General features: G+C 42.9%; 1 long non-coding RNA gene across 1 annotated transcript; it reads left to right on the forward strand.

The window, feature by feature from the left end:
* Positions 1 to 6,645: 6,645 nt before the first annotated feature.
* On the forward strand, positions 6,646 to 16,660 carry LOC135378704 (uncharacterized). The gene is made up of 3 exons (XR_010418542.1): positions 6,646 to 6,746; positions 10,772 to 10,945; positions 13,283 to 16,660. It is a non-coding gene; the product is annotated as an uncharacterized LOC135378704 (long non-coding RNA).
* The last annotated feature ends 695 nt before the right edge of the window (positions 16,661 to 17,355 follow it).

A 17,355-nucleotide genomic window follows, 5' to 3' on the forward strand; every position in this document is an offset into this window, starting at 1 on the left:
TACACGTGATGCATCCGGGTATTGTGCATTTACAGAAGGCACTCAACAGGCTGCTGCATCGCTTCAGGAAAAATGTTTGGAGGACTGACCTTCGGTTCCCTCACATTGCCATCCACCACAAGTACACACGAAGAAAAAAGAAGCAAATGGGGAGTAACTGCAGCTTTTCCTCCTCTAGACTGCAGTTCCTCCCCATTTATTCCCCTAACCCCGACATGTATTCCCCAGTACTGCAAATTGTCACTCAACTTCGCGAATGGTCTTCGGCATGCAACGACAACAAAAACAACGACATGAATGTTTATGGGATGAGGTCAACAGTCGAATGCAACAGTCTACGTAAGTATGTGCTCTTGGTCAATTTTATGTTATAAGGCTGTATAACTCAGCCAAATTAGAATTTAATTTTTCCTCCCATACAAAGTAAGAAATAGTTAGCGTTTCTTTCTTCGCAAATTGTGCCCTATTTATGTCGCAAGGTTTTGATATCACTCGATATATAACTGTTGTCAGTTTGATTCAAAGTATTTTCATGTATGCACACGAATTTTGCACGTGGGACTCTTAGAACAGAACGTGAAATGCAGTCTCAACTCTGTAACATTCATTTACTCCCGTGGATTTACTCCTGAAACGGACTATTTTCAGTGGCAACGCATTTAGTCCCCAAGAGGAGTAGAATCACTCCTTTTTTGTAGAATGTACTTTTTCTCTGAAAGAGCTGATGCCGATGCACATCAATATAATTATGGCTGACAGCTGCCTATATGAATGCGCGCCTTTGCAGTGCTGATCACTCTCTCTTTGCCGGCGTCTCCTAGGTGAAACGATAAGGCCGGCCCGCATGGTGCGTGTTTCTGAGAATATCGCGCTGCATAGCACTCTACATGGCCACGCACCGTGAAAAGATACACCTGTCAAACCGCATGGGGCGCAAATCCCGCTGCTGCGTCGACAGCGGGTTTGGAGTATGTGCTTTACGAAGTCCTTCCTCTACCGTCCTGAAATTGTTGTTTTTGTGTGCGCAACTTTGTAAATGAAGTTGTTGTAATTGGAGATGTCCTTCAGCTTGTTCGTAAGAGCTCCATTGTTAAAGAACGAAGTAGAATGCTAGATCAGAACCAGAAGTGACTTGCTGCGCCCTGGCTGGTTGCTATGGACGCCCGTGAACTGACTGGTGCTGGTGGCAGTCGTATGATGTTCTAAGGAAGAGGAGTGAGGAACGTGAACTGACTGCTGCGTGAAATATGAAACCTGCTCTGATGCAGTGAACCACGCGATAGGAACAGCTGCGATGTACACAATTTCGCGCTGGGCGTGGAAACTCAGCATTTACGCAAGAAAAACGCACCATTGGGGCCGGCCTATAGTCAAGGGCACGTAGTCTATCTAAAATGGCGTCGAAACGTGTCATCCCCTTAATTACGGTGCCTTCAACTGCCTTTTACTGTACAATACGATATGCGAGCAGGTAAGATGTCTGCGCAGCTTCCCAATGTCCCACTTTCCCCTATATCCCATCGAGGGAGCTCATTCAACCCTCTCCCAAAAAGGGGGTTACAGCAAACGGCTCTAGGTTACGAAGCGCCCCGTTTCTTTTGTGGATCCATGCAGGGAGCCATAACGAACAACGAATACACCCTTACCCCAGCCCTGTGATTGGACAGACACTATGTCACATGCTGCCTCCAAACGTTACCCTCCAACCCTGCCGCAGAGTCAAGGTGTCGTAGTATATTCCTGTGACATAATGTTCCCTAGCAGAATGCGTGCTGAAAAGTGAGGACATCTGCAACGTAACATTTTAGTCGTGCATATTGTTTCCTAGAGATGCCGTAACCGCTATAGTGAGCATTAACTTCTCAGAAACGATTCATAAACACAGACACGAGACAGAAAGTGAGAAAATAATCTGTTCATCTGAGAACGAGAATATGAACTGAATTTCTCATACAGGGTGTTTCACGAAAAATGAGCCAAAGTTCTAAAAAATGGTTCATCGGACACCAAAAAGACGGACTGTATAGTGTTACCAGTACTGCGAGGAAACTCAGATTATTTTTCTTTTCTAATTTCATTTCATTTCATTTCATTTTATTTATTTCTTCACGAAAACAAGTGAAGGGGAGGCTGAGGCAAAAAAGTCTCTAAGGGACTTGACAGAGGCCTCAGTCACCCGCCATCAGCAAAGACAATGCATATATACAGCTGAAGGCACAATACGTGACGCTGATATACTTGATAATACAAACATGATAAGTATAATGATTTGTAACATACACTCTCGTTACTTAATCAACTCAAAAAGTTTTCGCACTGCAACTAAAAAGTTTAATGAGTAAAGCAAGAAGTAGAAAGTACTGCATTCGGCTCAATATGAAAAGAAGCGGCCAAAAACATTATTCTAATGCACAAAAATAGCCTAACAATTCACACTTGGATATTTTGGTAAGGTCATTGTCAAATGTATTTAGCAGCTTACTTAGATTGTACTGCAAAGTTTGAAAGCCATAGGAAGTCCTACATTGAAGAAAGGAGTATCTACAAGGATTGCGGTAGCTATAGACGTGGCTCACGCGTTTCAAATTTGCCATGTCTAGAAACTCGTTGTCATTTTCTCTAATGGCTTTCTTATATCCTAGAGCAAGTCTGTAGTTATACAAGTTGTGAATTTTTGGTATATAATGTTTTGTGAACAAGCCTAACGTTGTAGGTCTATAAGGTAAGTTTTCTAAAAGCCTTAAGAATTTTTTCTGAACCAGTAAGAGTTTGGAGAGTGAGTGTTTCGAGGATGTGCCCCAAACAAGAAGACAATAGTTGAAATGCGGTTCAATTACCGTACGATATAACAATGTCAAAATGTTGGCTGGTAAGATGAATTTGTACTTAAATATTAGTCCAAGACTGGAGCACGCCTTCGCCCGAACATGTTGAATGTGAACATCCCAAGTTAGAAAGGCGGTAAAATACACTCCTAGGAGTTTAACCTTTTCAACTACTTCAACTTTTTCGCCACATAAAAGTATATAATTTGTTAATTGGAAGCTTCGGTTGCGAGATCTGAAAATGATTGCCTTGGTTTTGGCTGGATTAAGCCGCAGTCGGTTTGTATCTGACCATTCAGAGAGCTTTAGAAGTACTGCATTAGCTTTCTCAACAACATCTCTGATGTCCCTACCCGTGAAGAACATGCTGGTGTCGTCCGCATACATTACAAACTTTGTCTCTGAGCACACGTCTACAATATCATTTACGTACAGGTTAAAGAGAAAGGGGCCCAACAAGCTGCCTTGTGGAACTCCGGATTTCACGGGCTTGAAAGATGACTTCTTGTCATTTATAACTACGCACTGTAGCCTACAGCTAAGATATGACGTTAACAGCATTAAAGGAAGTCCGCGTATGCCGTAGGAAGAAAGCTTACTTAGTAAAATTGTGTGATCTATCGAGTCGAAGGCTTTGGAATAATCGGCTATAATCCCTAGTGTGAACTGCTTGTTCTCAATTCCTTTTGCTACTATTTCCTTCACTTTTAAAAGCGCTTTTTCAGTGAATTTTAATTTTCGATACCCATATTGTGCTGGCGTTAAGATAGAATGACGATCAACAAAAGTGATCATTTTTATATATATTATTTTTTCAAACACCTTAGACAGTACCGGTAAAATGCTTATCGGTCGGTAGTTGGACATGACCTGCGTGTCCCCCCCTTTATGTATCAGACAAAGTTTGGCTATCTGCATTTCAGCTGGGTACACTCCGTGCTCAAAACAGAGATTGAAAATATGCGATAAGCAGGGTGCTATGCGGCTCGCTACGCTTTTTATTGGCGCTATTTGCATGTTGAAAACATCCAAGCTCTTGCTTTTTTTCAGAGAAACAATAGTTGAGGACACTTCATTAGCATCAACCGGAGAGAAAAATAATGACTAAGTTGCTACGTGCTGGATGCATTCGTGTTGGTGTTGATTGATAAGATGGTGGAAATTGATTCGCAAAGTACGCGTTTATGCCCTCAACCATATCTTGTCCTGTTAAAATGGTATTATCATGGACAACACTGTGGACGGAGCCATGACCTGTACCATTTCCTCGCAGTTTGTTAATGACACTCCACATATTGCTTCTCGATTCGTCAGTGAAAAGTCTCACGTAATAATCTTTCTTAGCACGTCTAATTGCCGCCGTGGCGTAATTCCTAAAATTCTTATATGTAGTGTGATTGATTTCAGTTCTATCTTTCAAAAACATTTTATATAATTTGTCTCTTTCCCGTATAATTTTCATTAAACTAGTTGTCATCCATGGCTTCCTATAGGTTTTGCGCAATGTTTTCGTAGCCATAGGGAAGCAGGAGTGGTATACCTCAAGTAACTTTTTGAAAAAAGAGCTGTAGGCTTCATTAGGTTGATATGTATTGAGAACAAAGTCCCAGTCTGTACCCGCGACGATGTCAACAAATCGTCTAATACTATCTTCACTGATCGATTGGAAAGTGTAGTGTTCTTTTTGTCTCGTAACACTGTACTTAACAGAAAGAAATATTGGAAGATGGTCACTTATGGACGTGTCTATGACCCCAGACTTTGATACAATATTAGTATTTGTAAGAAACAAATCTAACAGACTCGATGTTGACCTTGTTATGCGCGTAGGCAACGATATGGTGTTTGAGAAACCGTAAGTAGCGAGTATAGACTGAAAGTCCTGGCTATGGGAGGAATTTTGCAATAGGTCTATGTTAAAATCACCACCGAGATAGCATGTACATTTTTGCTCTATTACAAATGACAGAAGCTGATCAAGGCAACGAAAAAATTCTACAGTACTCGAATCCGGGAGGTCGATAACAAACACTAAAGATGCGATTTGACGAGCGTACCGTTAACAACTCAAAATCATTGCACATGACAGTGTATTAACTTAGTATTGTACATGAAATGTTGTTCTTTACCAGCATACTCACACCTCCACCTTTTTTATGTGTACGATTTAGAAAGAAGGTTTCATAGTCTTCAGGATTTCTACCCCATGTCTCCGTAAACATGACGATGTCGAAGGTATCTTGTACATTGTCAAACAGAATTTCAAGCTCAGAAACTTTATTTTTGAGTGACTGTGTATTGACGTGGAAAAGATTGAAACATTTTTTAGATATGTTGTCGACAACACTACTAAGAGGAAGTGACACGTTTCCATCCATTTCTAGAAAGAAAAATAATAATAACACCAAAGGTAAAAAAAAAGACAATTTCCCCCCTTTTTTTTTACTTAATCTTGCCCATGTCACTAATGTGAGCAATCCTAATCACGGGTGACAAACCTGTTTTTCTAACGTACGTAATACCATACTTGTGCCACACGAACTGGTGTCGCATTTCTTTGGCTTGTTTTCTGACGTCATTGAAAAGCCTTCTGTTTGACGCAGTTAGATTATCATCTATAAATATCTCACAATCTTCGAATTTTTGCGTTCTCAGTGACTTCTTTTTCCGCATCCAAAGGTCACGTGTATCACGCCTGCTAAACTTAACAAGGACGGCAGGCACTTTTTGTGATCGCGATGGGACTCTGTGGATGGCATCTACTGACTCAGCAGTAAGGCTGGGAGCACCCAAGACTTGTCCTAATTTGTCTACTCTCTCCAGGAGATTCTCTCTTTCCTTGTAGGGAAGCCCATGAATCTCGATTATGTTCCGGCGACTGTGTTGCTCGAGGTTATTTATTTCATGTTTTACTTGTTCTATTTCGTCGTATTTATCCGCCTGCTTTTCAAGTGCTTCGACCCGATGCTTTAGGGACTTTATCTCTTTGTCGTGACCTGACAGCTGACCCAGTATCTGATCATACTTGTCTGACATATGTTGTACGGCTTGTTCTATATCAGTCATAGACGTTTTCAGCGACGCAAGGTCATGAAGAGCACCCGACAAAGGCATCAGTTTTGCTAGCATGGTTGTAATATTTTCTAACTTCTGATCAACACTCAGCTCGTGGGTACTAGACGCTTGTTTCCCCTCACTGCAGCTATTGGACAATACGTCCATACTATCTGTCTCGCTTTGTTCTTCATCATCTATCACGGGCACGATGGTCTCATCAGTGTTCCGTCTCCGTGAGTCTTTGGATTTGCATGTGCGGCACTTCCAGTTTGGTCGCTTGGAACGGAGTCCCGAACAAGGATTTAAATGATACGCTAATTCACATTCCATACAAGTGACAACTGGTATATCAGGTTTGAATATTTTGTGGCAAGCAAGGCAGTACTCATTCTAAGACATCGTAACACAAGTGCGTGAAACACGAGAAAAGCAAAGTTTGCAGTTTGCAATGAATTAGTTAATTAAGTGAAATTGATTAGTTCATTTTTAATTATATTGATTTGAGCCAAAATGTCAATAAGAAACTTGTAGCGGGCGATAAAACAACACGAAACCTGTTCATTGGGCGAGAATCATGCCAGTGCAACTCTCATCTCGGAGGCCAAGGCCGTGGCAGCTTTTGTGGAAGAAGGAAAATGGCTGGCATGCTCGCACAAGAATTCCAATAACAACGCCCGACATGCACAAGCACACTATATGAAACTCGCTATTGTTTCAAGGTTTGTTGCAGCGTACAGATACCGTGGAAAAACCCAAGTGCACGAGACACTCACACAACTGATATCCGCAGTTAAATGCTTCGAAGCCAACGTGTGACCATGAACCTATTCGTTCTCGTGGCTCTTACTATTTGCTTGGTTTCAGGTGAGTCAAGCTATCATTATTTTAGAGCTTTGCGAAGAATCGGATTTTTCGAAATCCGAATCGAATGCGTAATTCTGTATTCCAACTTCGCATCGAAGTAATGTATCTTCCAAACCGAATGGATTCGAATCATACGGAAGCTCCACTCCTAAGCACAAAAGCGTCGGAGTAGAGATATGGAACAAAGTGAGTGCTGCATCGCATGATGATCCGCATGCGTCTATTGTGTATGCATCCGAATATCCGTACCTATGCTGTATTACATAACTGATTCGATTATATATCTATTCACTTCGTATACGCTTCGTATTTTACGACTACTATTCCCACATGTCTAGTTTTTTATCGGCCTCTCTCTCTCTCTCTCTCTAGGTAACAGTCTGCGAAGCTCTCTTAAAAATCACGTCAAAGAAGTGGTTGTAAAATAAAGAACATTATTCCGTCAATAAAAAGATTAGGCACGGTGTAGACGAAAGAGCAATTTTAATCTGTTACTTGGATCCCTCCGTTGGTGGTAACCAAGACTGAGAGGTAGCGGGTTCAAATCCTTCCACCCGGTCTGATGTCCGAGGTTTTCCCTGGGTTTTCCGGCAAACTTTTCAGGCGAATGTCGGCACAGTTCCCCTTGAAGTCGGCCAGGTTGTTTCACAAAACGCAAACGCTCAAGAAACGCCAAAGACAAAACGCTTCGTCTCACTTTTTTTTCTTTCTAAGTGTGGTCCGACTTCGTTGTGACAACCTGTAGAGGGACGTACGCTTCTCCAGGCGGCGCGCCGAACACTGTGGCGGCAGCACCACAAGTGCGAGAATTTAAACTGTCCGCTCCACTGATCTCTATGTATAAAGGCTGGATAGCGGATGGGTGAGGGTATCGCGGGAAAGGGTACGCCAACCGGCCGCCATATTGCGGTGCTCAAAAGAGCCATTACAGCCCATTGGAATGCATGTAAGCTGTGACAAGTTTTGATGTTTGTGAGCGCTTCCCTTGCTGCTTCGCTAAAATTTTGCCACGGATCGCTGCAGAAATCCCTCGTGATTGGATTCCTTACGTTTTTTGTGTGAAATCCCGTCACATACATGTTATTTCCTGTCTATTTTGTACTCGTGTGAGGTCGTGTCGTTCCAATTTTGTACTTTGAACTTCGATTATGTCATTTGCTGGTTTTGTGTGGTGTTGTATTTGTTGTGTTATGTTTCCTTTGTCGTCTGTCAGCGTGTTGCTTCTCGTCTTTCTCCCATTTCCTTTCTGCTCGGGGGTGTGGAATGCCAGGGAATGTTTGGTACATTTGTTTATGTAACCACCTTAATATGCATGGGTATAAACATTATGCTTTGCACAGGAAGTTTAGATATGACTAGTTATGACACGAAATGCCGTACGGCATTAAAGCACTTCCACTTCCGTAAAGCACTTCCAAAGGACTAGAATGATATTATGTGATATAAAGGCTATATGACGGTAAAACATATCGACTAGAAATATGTGCACTGGGGAAGTAAATGGCGGTAAAGACAGTTCAAAATGACTACAGGTAGAGTGAATAAGTCATAAAAAGGCTAAGTAGCAAGGTCTTGTGGTGAAAGCTCCAACATCAACGTATCACAAGTCCAGTTGCAACAGCAAGTTTGAAGCAGTCAACCAGGTAAGTGGGCAGAGTGCATTACTGGTTGTTGAATATGATCAACCTTGACAATTTCTTTCGCAGATGAGGCCTGGATGTCACCTTCTCTCTACATTCCTTGGCAAGGTGGTACAGTCCAATACTACTGTAGCACTGGGAAACTTCTTTGATCAGACGGATCACATTGTTTTCCTTTGGGCTGAATTCAAACATATATTGTCGCAAACTTAAGCAGGGAGAATAAAGAGTAGACATTCGAGGCTGAAAAATTATTTATTGTCTCTAAGTAAAGTAAACATGCTGGAACGCACCAAAGAGACATGCGGCTGGTGTGCTTGTTTGTCCCACTAATACGAGTTTGTACGTTAGGCAAAATTTTCATGCAATACTTTTTTCTTTATATGCTTTTGCCCATCTTAGTACTGTCCTATCCAATATGGAGTGGCTTTTAACTGCATATGAATGCATAATTCAGGAGTGTTTTCATATATTGGACTAGTTGCAGCTTTAAGGTGCCCTTCATTCAGTACTGATTCCAATAATCAACCATCGCTTGAAACTCCTAACTAGGGAGCATGATTCATAGAGGCTAGACTTTCATGCAAATACACACTTTCAACCAGAGTTCGAGGCAACTCATTACTGTAACTAAGTTCCTTTTTTGGTAACTTATAACTTAACTCTCTACTTTTGTGCCGTGGTAACTTTCAGAGGAACTCATTTCTTTTTCAGGTAACTTTGCCAAAGTAACTTAAGCTAAGTTCCAAGTTACTTTTAATTCGCTTTTCACTCACGTCCACTTGTTTTCTTGCTTTCTCTCTGGTTCTTCCATGGTATTTTATGTCATAAAACGTGATGTTCAGTCAATGACAGTGTTCTGTTCAGGAAGTAAGAACCGCTGCTATTGAAATGAAGCTGAACCATTGTGTGCCCACAGGGAATAAGATGCAAAGCGTTCGCATTGTTGGACATTATCAGAAACTCAACGCAGGCAACTCAGGGTCGAACTCAACTGCTCACGCGAGCTGCACCTGTGTAGTGTAGCTGCACTGCTATTTTGTGTCAGAAGTAACGTGGGAGTAACTCGTTCTTTTTTTAAGTAACTCCGTAACTGCGAGTTACGTTTCGGGCTGAATAACTTCGTTGTTAACTTAGTTACATTTTTCGCACGGTATCTTCGTAGGGAGTTCATTTTGACTGGTAACTTCTCAATCTATGCTTTCGACTCTGCATACTTTTTGTACGCTGCATAAAGTAAGATACTTTTGCCCCAGTGAATTTGTTGCGTGTTCTAAATGCATGCAAGTGAATTTCCAGAGGTGCATATTTTGAGCAAGATTAATGAATTTTTCGTGCATGTGTGTTCAACCAGCTTTTAGTGCATGTAAATCCGGCCTCTACATATGACGTATGCATTATTACTGTCTTTAGGTGTTCTGGGAAGTCGAACTTGTTGGGCACAGCGTCAGGCCTCAGTCGAACGGTTTGCCCTGTTCTGTCGAAGCACCTGTCTTTAAAATGTTTGCTGCAGACTAGTGATGTTCTCGACGGCGTCCAGTCCTTTCGCCTGACATTCACCACACACTTTTTTAAATGTTTTGGGCGGCTGTGAGGGAACTTGCATTGAACAATTTATGCCATCAGTTACGGCAGGGATGACAAGGCTGATCCAAGCAAGCAATCGTCGATACCGTGACAAACAAACTAAGCCGTAGATGCCACACCTGACAAGCGCACTTCAACGGCTGCTACGTGCCGAGACCATACCCGTGAACTGCAGGAAGTCTGGACTATCACAATGACTCTATCCAGATAACGTACTGCTTAAAGTTTAACGTTTAGATCTTGAGACACGAGTCACAAAGTGCCGCGCACATGCTTCAACAGCAACGTTTTGTCGCCCCGCTCGTGGACTAATAAATCACATTTATTAGTAAAACTAAGTTACTTAGTTGTGAAATGTCGTCCCCGGTATCTTGCCAGTACGGGCAGTACACGCATAACCACAGCAGGCGGGCATGCCACCACAAAAATGCTACGCAAAGGCGCATGCAGAATATGCAGCTGAGTCGCGGACGGCAATATTTTGAGCTTCGCAAGATGGCGGCGGTGACCGTACGGTTGCACCCTCAATCCGCTATCCAGCCTATTACTATAGAGATCAGTGGTCCGCTCGCTCTCTATGTCTCCTTTTTCTTACTGCCGACTTCCCTGCCACTCAGGTAAAAGCAGATAAGGGAAGCAAACGAAATGTGGACGATTGTCCCGAACAAAACACGGCCGCTGCTCGTTTGTCGGCGTTCCTGTGCGGCTTCTTTCTCCCCTCCGAAACTTTACTGCACGGTCCCTATATAGCTATTGCTGCTTCTATTATTTGACCCCTCATTTTCTTTGTACCAATAGCGGATCGTCCCAATGCCTGCTACATGGCTCCTGCTAAAGGCCCGTGCAAGGCAAAAATCACGAGGTTCTACTTCAATCCAAGATCTCTGGATTGCCTGAAATTTATCTACGGAGGATGTGGGGGAAACGGCAATAATTTTGCCACATGTCAAGCATGCATGAAAACGTGTAAATGTAAGTCAATCTTACTGTGCTATAAAATAATAGCTTTTTTTCTTGTTGTTGTTAATTTTGTAATTGACTGAGCATCGTTCGTTTTGAGATTCTTCAGCTCCTTCTAGTAACATCACCTGACCTTGATCTTGTGTTTGGAGAACCTGACACGCATTCCGCTGACAGTCTCGTAAATTTTTCAGCTACAGATGCAGGGTGTTTCACCTAAGGTGATAAAAAATGATAACTGGCGACGTACTCGCCGGAGGATTGTGGAACTTTCGGCAATTGCCTTCTGGGAACTTTTTCCGCTATTTAGGAAGGCTTTTGACAAGTTTTTACTTGAGGGAAATTTATTTTTCAATCGGACTTTGAAAATTCCCAAGTGAACCTCACTTTTTGTTACACAAATATGAAGTCCTCCACGGACAGCCAGAGACCCAACAAAAACTATGCACAGCATTGCAACAGAAATCGACAAAAAAGAGTAAAAATTCCGCTTTTGGCCCCGCCTGCTTGATTGTCGCAAACAAGAGCGCACGGAATGTGCTGGGAGAGGAGGAAGTGTTCCCGCCTCTTGTTTTTCCTTTCGTACCTAGGCGATGACCTTGATGCTGGTGTCAACCGTCTTATCAAAAAGAGAACTAGGTAACCGTCTTATCACAAAGAAGGCAAAAATAATGAAGGCGGAGACACCTCCTCCTCTAGAAGCACATTTCCTGCGCGCTTCTTTGCGAAAATCAAGCCGGCGGGGCTAAAGCGTAATTATTACTATTTTTTTTCGACTATTCCTATCGCGATACCGTGCATAGTTTTGGTTGAGTCTGCGCTTATCCGTGGAGGACTTCATAGTTCTGTAAAAAAGTGAGGTTCGCCACTCATAGCCACAGTTGCTTCGCGGCCATATCTGGCGGAATGTCATTCATGGGGTCTGTGTTTATTTTACCGTACTGTATACAAAGACAAAATAACAATTATTGTCCAGATGCTTACGTCATCAAAGAACAGAACGTCGTGCAGAAATATTAACTGCAAAAAAGAAAGCTATTGTGCTATTGTCTTTAAAAAATATGACGCGTCACTGTGTGGATTGCGCGTCACATAACCTTCGTTGTAATTGATTGTTATTGATTGTGTTTTTGTTTTTCTTTTGATCTACGTAAACTGATTCGATAAGGGCAACAGATTTTTTCCCAGCACCGCCCAATGACCTCCCGAAGAACTTGCAATATCTCCCAAAACATGGTTAAAAAAGGGCAGATAATCTAAAAAAAAGCGAAGGAGAACGAAAAAAAAAAAAAACAGCAGCAGCTACGAGTGTCATACTGCATCACAAAATTCAAACGCCCCTCCCCCTCATCATTGCGCGTCCTTGAAAGCGGTCCAGATGCTACAAGGCATGCGTCGGTCATTATCAATGCCCGTTCGCGTGGCGCAGTGGTTAGCGTGCTGGCTGTGTAACGTCGAGGCTGGGACGTAACCGGGTTCGAATGTCGGTGCCGGCTGTGCTGTCTGGGGTTTTCCCTGGGTTTTCCTCAAACGCTTTCAGACATATGTCGGCACAGTTCCCTTAGAAGATCAGAACATTCCCCGAGAGCGATAGTCGTGACATTTCCCACCGCTTTGACGCCGACAATGGCGAGCACTTTCCCCACCACCGGTATGTATCAAGATGCACAAAATAATGATTTGCCTTCAGGGATGCAGATCTCGTATCTCTAATAAATTTCCCTTCTGCTCTGCACTTCTGATTGCATCTGGATTCTTCTTTAGCTCCCAATACGAATACACATTAAAAGTGTAGCCGAAATACTTTCATGGTCGTTTTGATTATATTATCTGTCTACCTTCTCGTTTCTCAAGCCGATTTGAGGACCAGCTGATCTGCATACATGTCTATTCATTATTGTCATCATTGTTATTCATGCCATTGGATTATTATAAAGTGTTTTGGCTTGCGCGAGACACGTGCAAGGGCCCTCTCTTTTCGGGTAACGCCGGTTTTTATCCCCCGATTTGCATCATTGTCACTTCCGGTAAAACCGTAAATGAACTTGGAGCAATGCCAATTTAGACGTCAAGAAGGGCACTGAAGCATTGTAACCATTGCAGACGCAGCACAGCTGTTCCGCACCTTCTGCCAATCTAAAAAGTTTTTTTTTTTTCCTACCCGGAAGTGTACTTTATCGTGTACGTGATTTCTTAGCGCCGATTTTCAAAAAACATAAAACCTGAAAACACAGGGCCATAAAAGTCCACCTGCGGTAGGGACAAAACAAGAACACCTACATTGTATATTAAAGGTGACCAATCAGCTTTGAAGTACCGTGGTCAGTACAAAAAGTTCTTATATTCCAGAATATTACGCACAGCACGGCAGCCTGAGCTATCGCATAGCAAGGTGTCACATCCTTGAGAAGCAGGAGCCGTACGAGGAGGACCTCGGTCGCTGCATCATTCATCTGCACATTGACATCACTAGAGCTATTATCATTAAATATTGCTGCCATTCTACTACATGCTTTCATTTTAATGCGTTAGCATTGGGAGAGTCAAAATAGAAAAAGCTGTGTGTGTGGTGTGTGTCTGCGTATGAGATGATGAAGCCTCACCGAGACAGAAGTATAAGTGGACATGTAAAGGGCATATAAGAGGGTAAACGTAAATGGAAGTAGTTGAAGGCAATTAAGAGTAAGAGCAATTAAAAGTAATTAATGGTAATTAAGGGCATTTAAAGCAACAAACGTTGAGTTTCAAGGTAACGAATTTAAGATATATGCAATTAAGAGAAAGATTAAGTGAAATTAAAGATTACCGAAGGTAACCGCGAGTTACAGGAGGTAATTAAGTATAATTAAAGGTAATTAACGTCAATTCAAGAGAAAGTGACAGTAATTAAAGGGTAATTCAAACTAATTGAGGCTAATTAAATGGTCAATGGTCAGAAGTCAAGTATCGACTGGAGGTTGACAACCAGAAGTCAGGGGAGACCGGAAATCTAGATCCGGAAGAGGCGCTTCATGCTTACGCATTTCTCTCGCATTTTCCGCTAAATCACCACTAAATTTTTATTTCTACTACTCAATCTCAAAGCCATAGCCCTAGAAAGGAAAGCTTGTAGCAGACTCCTCTAAGCACTAGTTACATCGCGGTCACCCGAGAAAGAAGAAGCGATCTATCAAAAAATCCAGACTGATCTTGGTATAGCAAGCATGTGGTCAGCCTGCTGCACGCTCCCTATTTGTTCCTCGCTAGTATGGGGTATATGCTGTACGATCCCGTTATGTTGGGTCTGACTTTTTCGGGCACAGTGCCTATCCAGGACTCGGGGGTGGGTAGGAAGTTGGGTGTTATTCTTAGATCTGTAATTCGTGGTGGAGGTGCAACTGATACGTTCGTGTGCTATCTGGCAAGCGACTCGCAGTTAAAGCCCATATATTAGTCTAACATGCGTACCTTGTGATTTATAGTAACATCGCTACTTGTTTTTACATCGACAACAACTTTATTTCAGGACATTCAATGGGGAATTTCATCGCCAGGGGCGACACTCTACCCATTGCTGGTGATGACGTGAGGGACGAAATAATGTTATTCGCATAGTTTACTATTGTAGTGAAATAGTATCTACATTATACATTCGTGCAAATTGCCGCCAAATACCGTAAATAATGCACCGGCCTCGGTGGCTCAGTCGGTAGCGTGTTCGCCTTCTGGTCCCAAGATCGCGGGTTCGAACCCGGCCAAGGACGCCAGCAACTTGGAGGCAGCGTACAAGTTGCTTAAACACGCCGTCTTCCACGAGGCACGGCGGTTAAATACGGGGTGCGATGTGGGGAGTTTTCATCGCACGTTAAAGAACCCGCAGGTGGACAAAAGACACTGCTCACACAGACCGACTGCTCTGGCATGGCTCATGATCTCAGTTGTCTCGCGACGTAAACACCCATAAACCCCCAATTATTATTGTTGTTGTAAATAATACGTGGCAGAGACAACATGACGTTGTGTCGTTTTGTTACAGCCTACCTTACCTACTTGACTTTGCGACACGCCTTATCAATTTCTCCGGCGTAGACTAGACCACTTGTAGCATTGCTTCGTTTGCTATCCTGTTCAGGTGTGTGATAGGTGTGAAGGCTTTGTTATATTTGTGTACGCTTGGTTTTGTCATCAATGCTCTATATCTGCAATCCATCTGTTGTCATAGCGACTGATACGATATTGTGTATCTGCTGCTTTGAAGCCAGTTCTAGCTCTTATTGTCGAAACCAGACGTTCACTTGCGTCTCATTGCTTGAAGTTGCATACCGTCAGATTACTGCACCCAGCTGTAATGTCCGCCGTACGTTCCACCCCTCCACCGTCTTTGGTATTGGAGGAGATTTGTCAAGATTGCGGAGGTTCCTTCATCGACCTCTGGAGGTCCATCACCGCAGAAGACTTCATCTGCAGGAGCTGCTTGCTCACTAACGAACAACGTCCTCCTGGAGACCTCTTGCTGTGCCCTGGTTCAAAATTTGGTTGTAAATATCAGACTGGTATCGCTCGCAACTGCGTGGACCACCTCCGGACCTGCCCTAGACGCCCCACGCAATGCCCCAACGAGTGTTTTTCCATTATCCCTAACACCGACTTGCCAAGACACTTGACGGAGGAATGTCCCAGACGTACTAAGGAATGCCGTTTCTGCCACGGAAACTATTTCGTCTGCGAGATCGGGAATCACTTCAGGGACTGTCAGGATTACCCTGTCACGTGTCAGTACTGCAGCCAAGAGAACATCAGACGAGGCAGCTTAGAGGAACATGGCGCCGGTTGCCGCAAAACACCGAAGCTTTGCAAGATGGCCTCTTTGGGATGTACATTCAAGGCAGGCGATGACGAAATGGAACGTCATATGACGCTCGAGAAACATACGTTTTGTATGCATGAGATGAAGGTGCAAGTGAACAGCCTGGAAGTGGAAATCCGCCAGGTTCGTGAAGAGTGCAATCGTGAGAAACAAGAACGACAAAACCAAGAGGAAGTACACCAGAAAGAGCTCAGAATTCAAGACGAGGAAGTGAAGAGGCTTCGGAACGAGGTTGAAGCACTGCTGCGGCAAGTCGGACAACCGTTTGATAATCCGTAAGATGAACTTCTCTTAGTGACCGACAGATTAGCGATGCAGCCCAAACTACACGCTGTTTGTTTTTCAATGGTTTGTTCTTTTCTATAACTATACGAATAAGGAACTGACAGTTAGGTTCTTAGGTTGTGTTTTAGCGTAACATATCCATGTGCTTCAAGGCAGAATATATTTCATTTGGTTTCAAAAACGTTGCTCGCGTGTATTCGAATACCAAGCAAAATGACCTGTGTGGATTTGCTTCAAGTGTTTTCCGCAAAAGCCCTTTATATTATGGTATCATATTATTCCGTGATGCTCTCTTTGTATAATTGTATTCCCAAAACTCAGATAATGCTTTTCCCAATGTATACCCACTGGCTTGCGTTCTATTCCTATCTTCGCATGTTATAGGGCCTGTCATACACGTTTGAGACAATATTCTCTTCCTTGTCGCTTTCGAACACTATACTGTGGACGTTTGCCGAATAATACGTGGTATGTTTCACACAGGGGAAGGCAGTATGTTTTTTTTTTTTTCAAATACTTTTTAGGTGTGTGTATTTGTGATTTGTATTATAACATGTTATGATGTAGAATACGAAATAAATTGTGGAAACATAATACTCCAGCTGTGAACGTATTTTATTACATTCCAAAAGATTACTCTGACAGGTAGTGTAATAAAAGTGTGCTTCTGATGGCGAATGCCACACCTGCCACCAGAAGACGAGCCAGTATAGAGGCTTTACATCAGGTCTTCGTGAGCATGTTCCGATACGGGTACTATATAGCTTCTGGACGACACCCAGACGGAACACTTTATCCTGTGGATGTTCTAAATAGATCCCAATGTCCATATACGAAAATTGCTGTCCACCGGATATCCTTGTGTGCATCATAAATGGACGTCACTATTTGGATATCCCATGTCAGTTCTTTCGAGGATTGTACAAATCACGTCCCTGACGGGATGTTATACGGAGCATTTCTTGCGGGAGAGGCAGATACGCGAAGTTTTTAGCAGTGCGGAAGTTTAACTTTCGCTCGAACAACTGAATCGAACACAGACGTTAAGCTGATGGTGGATTAATACTCCACCCATTTTCTTACTTTAATCACGTTTTTGTGTGTAATCGAAGTAAATTTAGACACCTCGCCCTTTTTTTGTATCGGAACCGAGCAGAACTCTTGAAATCGCGGAAGCTTCTGAACTAGACGTCCTAGTATTAGGTCTCCCTTCAGGGCTCTCTTCAAATCCACGTACTTACGTGAGGAGGGGGCAGGAGTGCGCCTCCTCTCCTGTTAAGGCGGTCTGGCT

This window comes from Ornithodoros turicata, chromosome 1 (assembly GCF_037126465.1).
Source record: "Ornithodoros turicata isolate Travis chromosome 1, ASM3712646v1, whole genome shotgun sequence".
NCBI classification, from domain to species: domain Eukaryota; kingdom Metazoa; phylum Arthropoda; class Arachnida; order Ixodida; family Argasidae; genus Ornithodoros; species Ornithodoros turicata.